The sequence below is a fragment of the Manis pentadactyla genome, chromosome 16, assembly GCF_030020395.1.
Source record: "Manis pentadactyla isolate mManPen7 chromosome 16, mManPen7.hap1, whole genome shotgun sequence".
NCBI classification, from domain to species: domain Eukaryota; kingdom Metazoa; phylum Chordata; class Mammalia; order Pholidota; family Manidae; genus Manis; species Manis pentadactyla.
Window position 1 is genome coordinate 6,443,312 of NC_080034.1, and position 14,573 is coordinate 6,457,884.

Below are 14,573 nucleotides of genomic sequence, written 5' to 3' on the forward strand. Positions count from 1 at the left end.
ATACCATCAGATGATTTCAGAGGTTTAAAACATGTATCAGGACTAATTACTAGCTTATGTTACTTTTGATGTTCAGTTCATCATGAATTTTTTTCAGTATTTATATTTTTATTTTTAACAATTAAAATTTCAAAAATTATTTTTGAATAAAACTATCTTACGTATTCATCAATATAATAAAACCAACTGTCAGTTAGAAATATTTCAAAAAGTCATGTAACTAATGCTCACCCATGTCCTGGTTGGCAATAAATTATATAGACATCTTACTTTAGTAGCTGCATGGCCTCAAGAAAATCACTTCATTAACATCTGGTTTTCTCATCTACAAATGGGGGTGTTATCTTGTCTCAGAAGGTATGAGAGATAACTAAAATAGTATATATAAAGTGCTAATCCCAGCCTAGCAGTATTATTAATGTTAGAATGGTTCTTTAGCAAAAAGATTGCAATCAAATAGGCAATCAACCATTTAAGGAATTTAGCAATTTAGGGACTGCTTCCTACTTGCCTAACGCTATGCTAGATGTTATGACAAATAACAGGAGTAGAACCTCCTAGAAGAAATGCCACATTTACCCATGAAACAAATAGGAAAATGATTATATGTGGCAGATTATGGTTTTAAATACATGCATGGTTACAGAAGTAGCAAAGGAATTAGAGATAGGAGAGAATGCTGTGAGCTGGTGTTCATCATTCAGTCTTTACAACATGGCTACTGTTATGTAAGGAACTGGAAATACAAGAAGACAGTGTTCTTATGCTCAAGAACACAGAAGTTCCTGAATCACCGAAGGCTCCGTGTGTTTGGTGAGAGGCACTGTTTTGGATGAAGAGTAGAGTATCATGTGGGAGGGAGCATTTTATGCGTGAGGCTGGCTTGGGCGGAGGGAGGAGTTTTGGGGAGTGGTGGGCGATGAGAGAAACCCCCACAGTGACACCCCTGGGGTGGCTCTGAGTGTGGCATGGGCGTGTTGCCTGGCATGGGAATGTTTTTGCTAGTCCTGTTAGGTTGCTGAGCTTCCCGTTATTAGCTTTATAATTCTTGCATTCCTCCTGTATTCTGCTGAGAACGAACAATATGGGCTCCAATCTTTTTAATGCTTGTTCCTGTATTAACCAGCTCTCAACCGCGAGGAAGGAGGGAATTCAGTCAGAGCTGCACTGTGGTCTGGATTAATCATGTGGGCAGTTTTTTCAGCCATTTGACGTCTTCGACACCATAGCATATTAGACACCATTTCCTAATTTTATAGGAGAAAATGTAGCCCATGTCTGCTGCCTAAGATCACACTGAGTATGTGGAGGGCTGGGGCCCAAACTCGTCTCCTGATGCCTGGTGGTGACTTTTCCATTAGATTCACATGCCCGGAAGGGGCTCGTAGGGACACTCATTCCAGGAGGTGTTAAATGGGGCTCCCAGAACAAAGGGTTCTTGGGAGAAAAATAATCTTGGAAATACTGCATGTTAAAACCTTCTCTTAAAAATCCAAATTTCAGGGTAGCACATTAAAAATTTAGAGGAGTTCCAACAGTATAAAAAGAAATTTAATAATGTAAAATAGTTAAAAATGACACTTTTGCAGAGAAAGGCTTTCCTTTGCCTATCTTCCTAATGGGGATTATTTGCCCTTAACACTACTTCGGGGCAACCTCACAACCCTTCCTCGTCCTCTGAGTGGGGTGCGGGCAGTGGGATAGTTACTGGGAAGAACAGTCCAAGGGCTTCACCCTCCCTGTGACTGGCCGAGTACCTGGAGCCTCCATTTTATGGAGTGTCACCAGACCGATGAGCAATATCAGGCTGAGTTAAATGTATGTTATTCCTCCTTTATTGCAAGCAGTGTGGTCGGTACTTAAGAGCCTGTGCCTGGTGTCAGCTAGCCTTGTTCCTGCCCAGCTGTGCCAGTCAGCAGTTCTGTCACCCTGGGGAAAGTTATTTAAGCCCTTTGAGCCTCCGTTTCCCTGTGTGTAGAAGGGACAGTAATTCCCTCGTAAGGATGAAGTGCTGTCATACAGAACATATAACATGCCACGTATAATGCTTAACAAATGTGTTTAAGATTCTTAGCAGAATTCTTGGCACAGAGCATGAGCGTGAGCTGGCGCTCAGTAGCTGTAGCCACGTGAGCACTGTGGATGGCTCCCCAGACTGAGTGCATGTGACAGGCATGTGCAAAGTGCCTTTGCACACACAACCATACATGCAGTACACACATGTATACAAATGTGCTCTGTATTTTCTGTATTTACAACAATAGTTGTCATTTAGTGAGATTTCCTATGGGCCAAACACTCTGCTAAGGCTGTTTACAAATTATCTAATTTAATCTTAATAATAGTCACAAGAGTTTGGTTTATTAGTATTTCCATTTCCATTTTATGGAGGAGAAAATGGAGGCACAGAAAAGTTAACGTGCCCCAGGCTACACAGGAAAAACAGTGGCAAACCCAGGCTTTGAACCCAGCCAAGTGTTGTTTTCTCCTCCTTCGTTAGTGAAGATAAAAAATTGCTTAAGTTGAATTTCTAATTTCTATTTTTGTATTAGATGTATACAGAGTGTAACATATTTGATATTCAGGAATTGTTTTCAAATTTATAAAACAATACTAAAATTGATCACAAATTTTAAAAAATCCATCTAAAGCCATCCAAACATAATTTCCACATGTTATAATGTACTTCCTTGTAGCCTTTGTGCAAAAAACATATTTTTTTGACACTTATAATCAACATTGTGTTCTTATCGATAATGATTAAATCATAGTGGTTTTCATGTTTCCCTTTAGTTTTCATAATTATCATTTTTAATACTTGCATAATATTTCATCAAGATAACATAACAATCCGCCCAGTCATTCCTCTACTTGTGCAACATGTTCCTCTTACCCAGCCATCCGGTCATTCTGCACACAACATTAAGGGTTAGTTTTAGGGCAAACAGAACAAAACAATGACCCTGAATCTACTGTATCCTTTGTTGATTTTAAACTCAGTATTTCTTTAACGAACTTCATTCGGGATGCCAGGTGCTGAATACTGCTATCCTTTGGAAAGGCTACTTAGTATTTTCTGGAGTTTTTAAAGCCTGGATGGGGTTGTACGTAAGTGAGTCTGTCTTAGAGATGGGGGTGTCGGCTGCTCACACAGGCATTCCGGCTGGACGGCCATCAGCACACATCCTGTACATCCAGAGAAGGAACAGGGAGGGCCAACCGCCGCCAGCTCCTACGGGACAGAAACACGTCCCCATTATCAGTCAGCCCTTGAGATAAGTTCCTGACGTTTCAACTACTCCGCTGAAATCAACCTCCACGTCTTCTGGTCCTTTTTTCAGTTATCCTCAGTATTGCCATTAATAAAAGAATATCCCTCTTCTATTGAACTCAGAAAGTAGTTATTATGCACTACTATTTCTGGATCCAAAACAACATTTTTGCCCCTAATTGAATCCACCTGAGCTAAAATTACAAGTTTCATTCCCTTTACTGCCTTCATCATTATAGGTTTGGACAGACTATGAGATATTCACACTCATTTTATTCACTGGACTTCTTTTCTGAGGTTATGGAATACATACAGAAATAGCATGGCTGCAGTACATTTTGCCATCCAACTTTCCGCTACTGAACAATGCCACATTATCTACTTTTGGATCATATTTATATTAGAAATAAAAGTTTACTGAGGTTTAATAACTATTTTTTTCCTAGAGTAAGGCACACACTAAATTCGGCATTTCATGTATCCTATAAACATCAAGCCTGCTTAGGAACTGGTTCATTTTTGCGGCGTATCCCGAAAAGTTAAGCTTTGTGCACCCTTCCTGGAGGGCCAAGTAGGGCTCGCCTATATTTGCAACCCTAGAGGAAATGATCGCTGTACAGACTTCATATTTTAAAATGGAAAAGCAAAGAGCAAAAGCTCTCAAAAGACCCCTTTAGAAAAGGCAAAATTGTGGAACTTGAATATTTTCTGAAATGTTTGGCCTCCTAATATATTTACATTAGGAACCCACTGTTTTCCTTGGGCCCTTAAACTTTTATTTTAAGACCTCTATCATTCTAAAGCTGTAAGTTAGCTGCTGAAGGATGGAATTTTATAGGATGTGCTGTGGACAGGGTGCGGGTGGAGGAGAGCATGTGTTTTCACACTTTGAGTTGTGAGGGCAGAAAGGGGCATTTGAGCGTGCACTGGCATTAGAAGGCAGGGAAGTCTTGGTTGGAAAAAGTCGACTTTGTTGAAGCACAGTGTTTGAGTTCTTCAAAATCATGTACAAGTTTTCTGTTCTTTTTTCATGTTTCACATTCTTAAGCAAACTTGGAAAAAACACTGGGAAGGAAGGGGTCTTGTGGTCCGAGATTCCATCTGATTTCCACGGATATTTTCATCCTCCGTTGCAGAGCCGGTGCTACAAGCCCACAGCAGCCGGGGGCAGGGCCAGAGCTCAGCCCAGAGACCCCTGCCTTGCTGCCATCCAAGGAAGGCTGCTCTCGTCTTTGCTGCCCCTGGAGACCATCCCCTGTCCCTTTCCTGCCTTCTCCGTGTTGGTGTCATCAGCACTTTCTCATCCCTCAGACACAAAAGCTTGAGGTGAATCCTGACCTGCCTCCTCCACATCCCCGGCGTCCCCGAGCGCCCCTGGCTGCACCTTCTCTTTGTCCTGTGTCTGTCCCCCAGGCATCCCCATGCCCCTCGCCGTACATGCCCTGGAAGCAGCACTCACTGACTGAGAATGGGTTTCGCAGTTGGACATCCTGGGATGGAACCCTAACGGTGTCACTGCCAGCTTGGGTCAACAAACAGGGCTGATTCAGCCCCTTACGGGATTAGGAAAAATGATGTGTCCCAAGCACAGTTGGCCACAAACCAGGCTCTATCCATGAGAGCTAGGATCCTTCTACTGATCAGTTCAACACCCCCAAGTCAGTCTGCCTAGAACATGTCCAGCACGCTGTCCCCACCTCCTGGACCCGCCAGAGCTTGGCTCCAATATACCTGGGTAGCATTTCACCCTCTGTGCACCTGAACACTGGTCTTCGGCCAACCAGACTTCCTCACAGTCCCCAGAAACCCGTCTGCCTCTTCCTCGCCCTCCTGCTTTGCCTGCCCAGCCAGCTCACCTGGCGTCCATCTCGCGGGAAGTCCTCTCGCCCTGTCCAGACCCTGTGACTCCCCAGGGGTGCAGTCCCTCTGCACAGTCGCCCCTCACCAGGGCAGGCGGACATAATTGTGTTGTCTTCCGAACTCCTGCAGTTGTTACAGTCAGCTACTAACTTTGGGGAAATTTGATCACCTCATGCCCTATGACACGGTTTCCAGTGTATTCTGAGCTTGAGCTTGTGTTGAGCTGTGCTATTGCTGTGTAACCTTTCCCTATTCATTTATTAGCTGTTCAATTGTTTTCTTAGTTCCTTGGAGGCAGAGACCGAGCTGTACTTTGCAGTGTCTCTCATAATATCCAGCATTTAGGAAATTTGGCTAAACAGTGGGTGATTTAAGAGGATACAGTGATTTATGTCTGGCATTGAGGTATCTTGTGTTAGAATCTCGGACATAATTTTTTAGAGAAATAAAGGAGTTGTGGCTAACTTGCTTTGTGGCTGAGCAATGGGAATGGAGAGGTTGACAGCTTGTCAGGAGCTCACACTGGGAGAGACGGGCACGTTCACACGTGTGCACAGAGGGCCACGTGCCCGTTAGTGGTAAGCAGCCCTGTGGTGTACCAGGGAGGCGGTGCTCCCTTCTAGGAGGGACAGGGGTGGTGACAGGGAAGAGCAGGGGGGTGCCTGAGGACTGGCTCTAGGAGGAGGCAGGTGCTTTACTGGGGGAATGGCTGCGTGTGTAATGTGGGAGGGAAGGATAAAGCATCCTTTGATTGTACAAGACAATTCATAGAAAAAAGGCAAAAAATAGAGAACATGAACATTCATTAAGAATGTACAAATAGAAAAAGAGATAACTTTTAAAAATAATGAATAACTAAAATTTAATTTCCAAAAGCCTGCTCAGCCCACATTCTGTCTGTTCCCTTCCTGCCTCGCTGCCCCCCTTCCTCCTGGCTTCCCTTTGCCCTGCGATCTCTGTCTCCCCCTTCCATCCTTCCTGCTTTCCCATTCAGGCCGAAAACCTGGAATAATCTTAAAACTGGCCAGGATGTATGGAGCATGTGCGGGTGTCAGGAGGCCAGCGGGTCAGTGGCAGAGCAGAGCCTCTTGGCCCCCTGTCCCTGACGCCCTTGCCGTCAGTCCCAAAGTCCCAAACAGCTGCCTCACTCTCTCCCTAAGACTCGGCACATCTAAGTCCTGCCACTTCAAACTCCTAAACGTTTCGCCCGGTGGTCATCACTGTTAGCAGACCCCCAGTTCAGACTCTTGCTGACACTTACCTGGACAATCATCACGGCTCCGCAACGGGTCTGATGGCACTAGCTGCTCCCCAGTTCTTCCCATCTCCGAGTTGGTGCCCACACGCTATGCTCAGAAGACTTGCAGGGCTTCCTGTTGTCTGCCGGACATGTCAGTGCAGTGAGTGATGCTGATGGTCCAGAACATGCGAGAACCCCTGCCTGCTAGGGTCCTGGCTGCATTCAGAGGGGGAACAAAGCCATGGCAGGATGCAGTCTGGCAGGCGGAAGACCAAGGTGGAAAACCAAACAAATTGTTCTGCATTTACCTGGATGTTTGGCATCATATAAACACACCTTGAGAACTAACAAGCTCATTTCTCTGTAAGGTCAATGTAGAGACATTTGATTCACAGATTTTCACACATGCATTAAAAGAATGTCTGAGGAGCACAGATCTGCATAATCCTTGACAATCAGAGTGGAAGTATAGGTTCTAATTTTCACTTTGTTAGGTGATTCTCAGAAACTGTTTTTGAAATACCTTGTTTTTCCAGACAATGAGATATACATCTTATTAACATAGTACAGTAACTTGGTAATATAATCAAATAAATACTAATCAGCTTGAATCTTCCCTTAATATAAAACTGGAGAAAGGATGGATCATAACTTACATTTGATATCTTTGGTTTGTTTGGATGGAAGAGGGGAAAAACCATCATTTTTAGAAACTGAATCTCTTGTGCCTGATACCCAGTTGGCCCCCAGCACCTCATGTAGTATGTGTGTGGGGGCAGGGACGTGTATTCTCACTCTGGGATTGGGACTCCTGAACAACTCTAATTAGAAAATTAAGTAAATATAGAACACTTTAAGAATGGTTATCTCCATTCTTTCCTGCCTTCCCAGTCTGTGAATGTCCTAAGCAGACCACTGGGTGATATGAAAATCTTTCCTGGATTAGAAAGCAGAATGCGATTACTGATGTATTATTCTCTTTTGTTATTCTTTTTTTAAATGTAAAATGTAAGAAGCTAAAATCAAACTAGAATTATGAGCTACACTATGTATTGAATTGTATGCCCCTCTATGAACAGTTACGCAAACTTGTTCAAACTGTTCCTAAACACATTGTTTCTGTGTATTCCTTTGAGCTGAGTAGTGTGAATTTTCACTCTTGTTTTTGATAGACCCTTATCATAAATACTGACAAGCGGGTCTTTTTCCTCTGGTTTCACTCCGTGTAACCCTGGGTCAGGCCATGCTTTCTAAGTCTTGTGCTTGTCCTGCTCAGTGGTGGCTCCTTGCTTGGCTGTCCCCGAGCTTCTGTCCTTCTTCCGAGCGCTCCAAAAGGCCGTTTATGTGCCCTGACCCCCTGCGAGGTGAACTGCTTTTTTCTCTCCCCAGATGTTTTCCTGCTCAATATTTCATAGCCCTGGTCTGTATACAAATCATATATGAAAAGTGTCAAGTACCCTTGCCGGGCAGTGAAATCAGGACCCTTTCAAACTGGACTCACATGCTAACGAAGTACCGTGTGTCGTGCCAGTATTCCTCCCGGCGGGCCGGCGCGGGGGCCGTCGGCCATCTGTGCTTCCGTAAACAGTCTGCCGCCGCTTCTCCTTCTGATTCAAATCCCAGCAGCTGGATTCCCGGCTCAGCTCCGTTTGATGTTGTGACATGGGGAGCGTACGCTCATGGATCTCGGGGCGCCTTGCTGCTTGAGGGCCCGCGTCTCCAGAGACGTGAAGTAAGTTCTTCACATGGCCCGTCCGCGTGAGGCTTCGGAGTGTATGCACTGAGGGAGGCCGGTCCGGGCCTGACAAGGACATCGGACAAAGTCTTTGATGCTCCCTGCCCTCTTCAAACGTCCATGTTCCTCCTTCTTTACTTAAAAACAAGGAAATAGCCCTATTTAACATTTTTCATCTGTTGAGAAGTCCCCCTGTTTCTGCCCTACTCCCCACTAACCAGCAATACTGCCTATTCCCGGTATCGTGCATTTCAGCTCCTTGGCATCAAAGAAACACCTGACTTTATGAGGTATCTGTAGACCTATATACCCTTTCTAGTAAACATCTTCAATGCACACTTAGTGTGTGTGTGTGTATATAATATGTGTATAGAGAGAGACATAGAGCATAGTGTGTATATATATATATATATATATACAAAAATCTTCACAGAATGTTATACTCTTTGTCTTTGTTTAAATCCATCTAATTCACAAATACTGGCTTTTCATTGAAATTAGTCATTAAAAATCACAGGTTTTTTTCAAAATACATTGCATTTGCTCTTTCACAATTTAAAAGAGTTTTAAAAATCTACCATTTTGATTTCTTTACTAATATTTTCTTGTGAAATGAGTTACATTGCAGTCTATAAAATAATTTTTCTTTGATGAGAAGGCAAACGTGAGAAAGTAAAATATTATGGAAACAAGAAGGGAATTTCAAAATATCTTTCAGAGAGACTTGTGTGCTGGCAACCAGGTAGTCGATTGCCGAGCAGAAGACCAAGAGGAAGCATGAAAAAACGAGGTGTCTAAGTAACATACCAACGAAGGACTTTCACTGTGAGACCAAAGACCTCGATTAACAACACATTCAAGTGATTCATCAATGATTTCCCTTTTCACTGACAAATTTGTTATTTTATAGGATAAAGACATTGAAAAAGAACTTGATTATCAGTTGCAATATCTTTAATGTTCAGATGTTTTTGCTGTCATTGTTGAATTGTATTAATAAGCTCTGGAAAAAATACTTTTCTGAATCCAATCAGAATAAAATAATAAACTGTTTCCCCTGAGGCAATACACTATTCTTAAATTCCTGTGAAATATCAATGAATTAGTGGATTTTTATAAATAATGTTAGTTTCTAATACTTCCTCCAGGAACCCATTTCCATTAACGAAAAGCTGCCTGGGGTCAGTGTCTATCCTGTGGCTTATTGTGGCCCCAGGGCCAGCATGGTCAGCTCTCAATGAGTGGGTGGAAAAAAGTGAACAAGTCTCAGTTAATGTTTGAAATTCACTACGCTTATGGTAGTGTGGGAGGTATGAGGTCTAAGGACCAGGGTTTTGCCACTTGGCTTCAGTCAGGCAGCTGATGCCTGTAGATTTCCTCAATTGTAAATGGAGTAAAATGGAATCAATGACTTTTAAATTCCCCTGCAGCATTGTTCCTGTGTGATCTCTGCAAGGAGCAGCAGCATCTCATTTATGCAATAAATATTTATTGGACACTGTGCTAACACCATGCAAAGAAGAATTAAACAGATTTTAGGGAATAATAGGAAGATTAAGGTGATTAACATGAACTTATTAATGCTGCGGAGGGAAAGTACTGGGCTGCCTCAGAGAGTGTGACATGGAGGGAACCTAAGCTCCACGGGGCCTCTCTGGGCATGTGGTGCTTCTGTAATTCACAGTGTAAGATAAACAGAGGGAAAGAAATACAGAAAGTATGACTGGGAGACAGTAGGGCAAAAGCCCAGGGGAACCAAAAGACCTAATGTGGTAGGAAGACACTGGGTGCTAGAGAAACGGCAGAGAACAGCAGGAGGGCAGGAGAGAGATGGAGGCTGGGGCCGGGCGGGGCGGTGGGCTAGGTGCAAGGTGCATGGGCTTGGAGTCTATTTTGTGTGTACAGCCAACAGTAGTTGGGGTAGATTTTGTTTTTAATGGAGGCTGAGTGATCAGGCACCCTCAAGAGAGACCCTCAGAATTCTTGCCCCAGCAGTAGGAGCTAGAGTGGCATTGGCCGGGGTGGCGCAAGTGGGGGCAGAGATGGGTCTCATCAACTTTGGTTTATGAACTTCAAGAGGCCGTAGTGAGAAGGCAGTGGATACACAGAGCTCAGAAGTGAGTCTGGGTGGAAATATACATTTGAAGACATCAGAATATATAGATGGTACTTAAATTATGGGGCTGGAGTAATAGGAACAACTGTACCAAACCTTGAGAAGCTCCAGTCTTTTGTTCATTTCAAGAGGAACTTAACGCTATTTGACCCACTAGGATGACGTTTCTAGTCAAAGTCACAGACGGGTTGTTCACTAGTGGCCACAAGTTTTAGCGGATATTTTTTCTCTTTTTAATCCGCAATTTTTGAAATGTTACAAAAATATTTTTGCATCAAAGAGCAGCCTTTGATTAGAGACATATTTATCCAATATACATATTTAGAGATGAATTTGCTCCATGAAACTCAGATGGGAGAAATGACACATTTTAATATTTTTCTTACTCAAATGTGGCCTAGATTCTAGGTTCTGTGCTTTATTGGTGAGAAATTTTAACCTTAGTTCTGCTTTTCTGAGAGGGTTCCATTCTTCCAGAGGCCTTGACAAAAGCTCCAGGAGGTTGACTGGGACAAGGATCCTCTGAGCCCTTCACTTTCCGGTGGTTCGCTGCTCATGGCACGCAGCCCCCTCAGCATGAGACGCTGTCTCTGCCTTAAAGGAAGCCACGTAGAATTTCATTTTGAACAAAAGTGTGAGCCCATCTTCCAACCAGAGTCTCTAACATATGTAATTCCGAGGGTCACTCTTGAGGGTGCCTGATCACTCAGCCTCCATTAAAAACAAAATCTACCCCAACTACTGTTGGCTGTACACACAAAATAGACCCCAAGCCCATGCACCTTCTTGCACCTATGCATCTAACACTTCCCTTCAGCCTCAGAATCTCAAAACTTGGGCAGGGGATGTTCCTCTTTCATGTCCTAGTCCCCCGTCTGTTTCTACTCAGGCCCCGTGGAGGGAAGGATGGAGGCGGAAGCGTGGCAGGCTTCCCGGTACACGCGGGGCAGGGCTGCTGGGTCACAGCCAGCCCCCTTTCTCCTGCGTGCCCATCACCTGGGTAATCTCGGGTTTTCTCCCTTCCTAACTGGAACAGAGATGAGTGTTTTTATGCAAGCAGGCCCTCTCTCTCTTTGGTTTGTCTACAAAATGCACCAGGCCTGCTTGGTTTTCACATGACTCCCAGGCCTGGGCTTTACACTGGTGAGGGCGGGCCTGGCACAGAGTCCACTGCCCATGAGTAAAGCTGAAGGACGGGCAGCTGCCCCTCTCTGACTTTTCACGTGCACCTCTGAGTCCTCTCGCTGTGGCTGTGCCGTCGTTTCCTGTCTCATTGGGCCCAGATGTCCCACAAGGCCTTGCGCCTTTGCTTACTGCCCAGCCATTCCCACAGCAGGCACACCGACAGGCCTGCCCTTTGCAGGTACGGGCGCTCCGTCTTGCCAGTGTGCTCTGGAAGAGGAATCTCCGAAGGTGTTCACACCCGGCTTCATCACAGGACAAAGCAGCTGACTGAGCTCCATAATACCGTGTCTCTTCTAGCTGGTTAGGGACGGGGCCAGTCCCCTGAAATCATCCACCTGACAGGCTGCTCAAATCCTGAATGTGAGTTGTCACTCTCTCTGCTCTTTATTTTACAATAATCAGTGCTTGAAGAAAATGAGAGGTGTCAGACTGCTTTCAGAACAAAGCAAGGCCCTGCCGAAAACTGCCCCCTCTTCACTGGCTCCAAGCTATCGGCCTGTCTGCGTTGCATGGGTGTGACGGTGCCCAGCCACACCCTCTGGTCAGCCCGTTCCTTCAGTCTGCATCTAAGAGACACCTTTTCAACCGGCCTCTTGACGTTGATCCAACAAGCTGATATGCCCCAATCCCTGGTGTTCCTCACAGTCAAGACTCTGTTCTGATTAGTCGAGACACTGACTAAAGACAGCCGCTGAAGCAGTGAGGGGTGGGCATGCCGTTCTTGGAAAATAAACTCAGTTACTGATACTTAGCTTTTTGCATCAAAAGGAATGCTGCTTTCCCCACTGCCCTCTGTAGCATACCCCGACCCCTTGGGTGGCGTGCTCAGGCGTGGGGCTGTGGGGGGCTTTCGCACCCCAGGACTTTGGCATCCAGGTCATTGTGTAAGCTTCTTATTTAGGAAAAGGCTTCCTGTTTGAAAATTCAGGGTTGAATTAGGGGCTTTAAAAACCACGTTCTGTGCTCGTCTATTTTTGGTAGTTTCCTAGTAATGACAGGAAAATCCATCTCTTGGGCAAACTCTGAAGACTGTACTCAACTTTTTTTCCTTTCTAAGCTTTTTGAGTATCTATACTTTCTTAGGAGATTCAAAGCCTCTGTACATGACTTCAAACTCGGTCCTTCACATCCTTAGTATTTCCCACATTCATCTTTCTCAGAGTCCATGCTCATCTTTGCACAGCAGTCCTCTGGCAGGGTCACACTGCAGCTGGTTTGTTGAACAGTCTGAACTCAGTGGAGAATGAGTATGAAACTGTTTGGTTTTTCTCCAGTCACTGACTAGAACCACGCACGGATGAATTTCTCTTTATAGTCTCTTGGGCAATAGCTTGGGCAAACTAAAATCGGGGTCATTGTTTATTAAACTGAGTGTATTTTAAAACTCTCATCTCTTCTCTGATGGAAACGGTAGCTCCTTCCCCTCCCCAGTAGCTCTGGAATGGGGAGGCGAGGAGCAGGTCTGCTCTTCTAATTCTTTCCCTCAGGGGGAGGGAGGCGGGGGCTGGGGTACCCCAGGGACACCTATTCTCCTCTCAGAAAAGGCAGACTTCGGTGGCCATTGGGGCTGCTCACAAGCGTTTCCATGTAGGAAACACCTCCAAGTGTTTGAACATGTGACCATGGGGAGTCACACAGAAGGGTCGCACCCCCCCCCACTCCCTCCTAACTGTTATAAAGACCAACTGAGGAAAAAGGGGGTGTGGGGAACCCTCCATTCTTCAGGCTTCTCAGAGTCCTAGAAGTGAAGTATTTCATGTCTAGTCAGTCTTTACTGGCCTAAGTGAGCACCAGTAGTCATACTGCCACAGTCTAGCTTTCTGATCTCAAAAGGTAGAGACTTTCTGGTCTCAGATGTCTGGCTACCTCTTACCCAGAAGTTCCACCCAGGTGTTCCATCCGGCACCAAGCCCAGGATCTCTGAGTGATGCCCCAAAATCTCGTTACCTGGTCTGGTCACAGCTCCTCTTAGTGTGAAGACCTGTGAATGTTGTAGACATAGTATCCATCTCCCGCACATCCGTTACACAGTGGTGTGAGAGAGACGGCACAACCCAAACAGGCATTCCCCTGTAGAGAGAGGAAAAAGCACGAGACACAAGGCAGCGACAGGTAGGTCCACAGCGACCCCGAAATCCAGTGGGGCCCAGCCACACACTGAGGAATGTTCCTTGAGTAGATCCTGATCTACTCAGTGGGGGCTTCCCTGGTCCCTGTTCCCCATGGAGCTTGAATCTGTGGCATTAGAAGATTTTTTCCCTTTGATCTAATCTAAAACAGATATGGGAAAATTTGCCTGCCATCAAGCACTGGGCAGTTTTATCAGTTTGCTCCATGACTAGAGATGGACAGTTAGAGATGGAAGATCATTTGAAGCCTTGAATGGTTACTGCCCTTTGGGTTCAGCTATGTGGCCTCTCCGGTTGCACAACTGCTGGAAACAGCAAGAACCAGAGCCACGAGATTCCATTCGGGTCTGTGTGCCAGCAGCCACACAGAGGAGTCTCACACAGGCCGGCTTCTCTGGCGGAGCTCTCCGTCTGCACTGCTGAGGCGATCAGGAGCCTATCAGCCTTCAGGCTTTTTTTTTCCCTGACACTTTTTCCAATTGGAAGAAATAAATGAGCACTAAAGCGTTCCTTGGGCCTTGCTCTGCCTGTGTCCTTACCCAATTCAGAGGTTACAACAGTGAGTTTGAAAGACACACCCTTGATTTTATCCTTGATGAGTGGTAGTTGGCCTTTGTCATTCTAAGGCATCCTTAAGGTTTTCCTTCGCAAGTTCAGAAAAGGGAAATAGTAGCTTCTCGCAGCTTTATTTGTGGATTTTAGCCATTGCATTTTTTTGCTTGTACTTGTGCCTTAGGCTCGCCAGCTCTTTCCTAAACTCACCTCCTTCTCAGACTACCTTGTCAAATGAAGCCACTGGCAGCCAGCACACAATAGTAACACTATTTTCTGATCTTTCATGAAAGCCACAGGTCCTTTATGTGTATGATCTTCCTTCCAAGTTATTTTCGGAGAAGTTTTTACCATAAGTGTCATTGGTGTATGGTATTGGCCATCATCCTTCTAGCTTCTGAGGCAGCTCCTTTGCTGCCGCCCACCTGGTTACTAAGCGATGCTGAGTTCATAGTTTTATGTTATGTCTAATGACTGCATCTCCT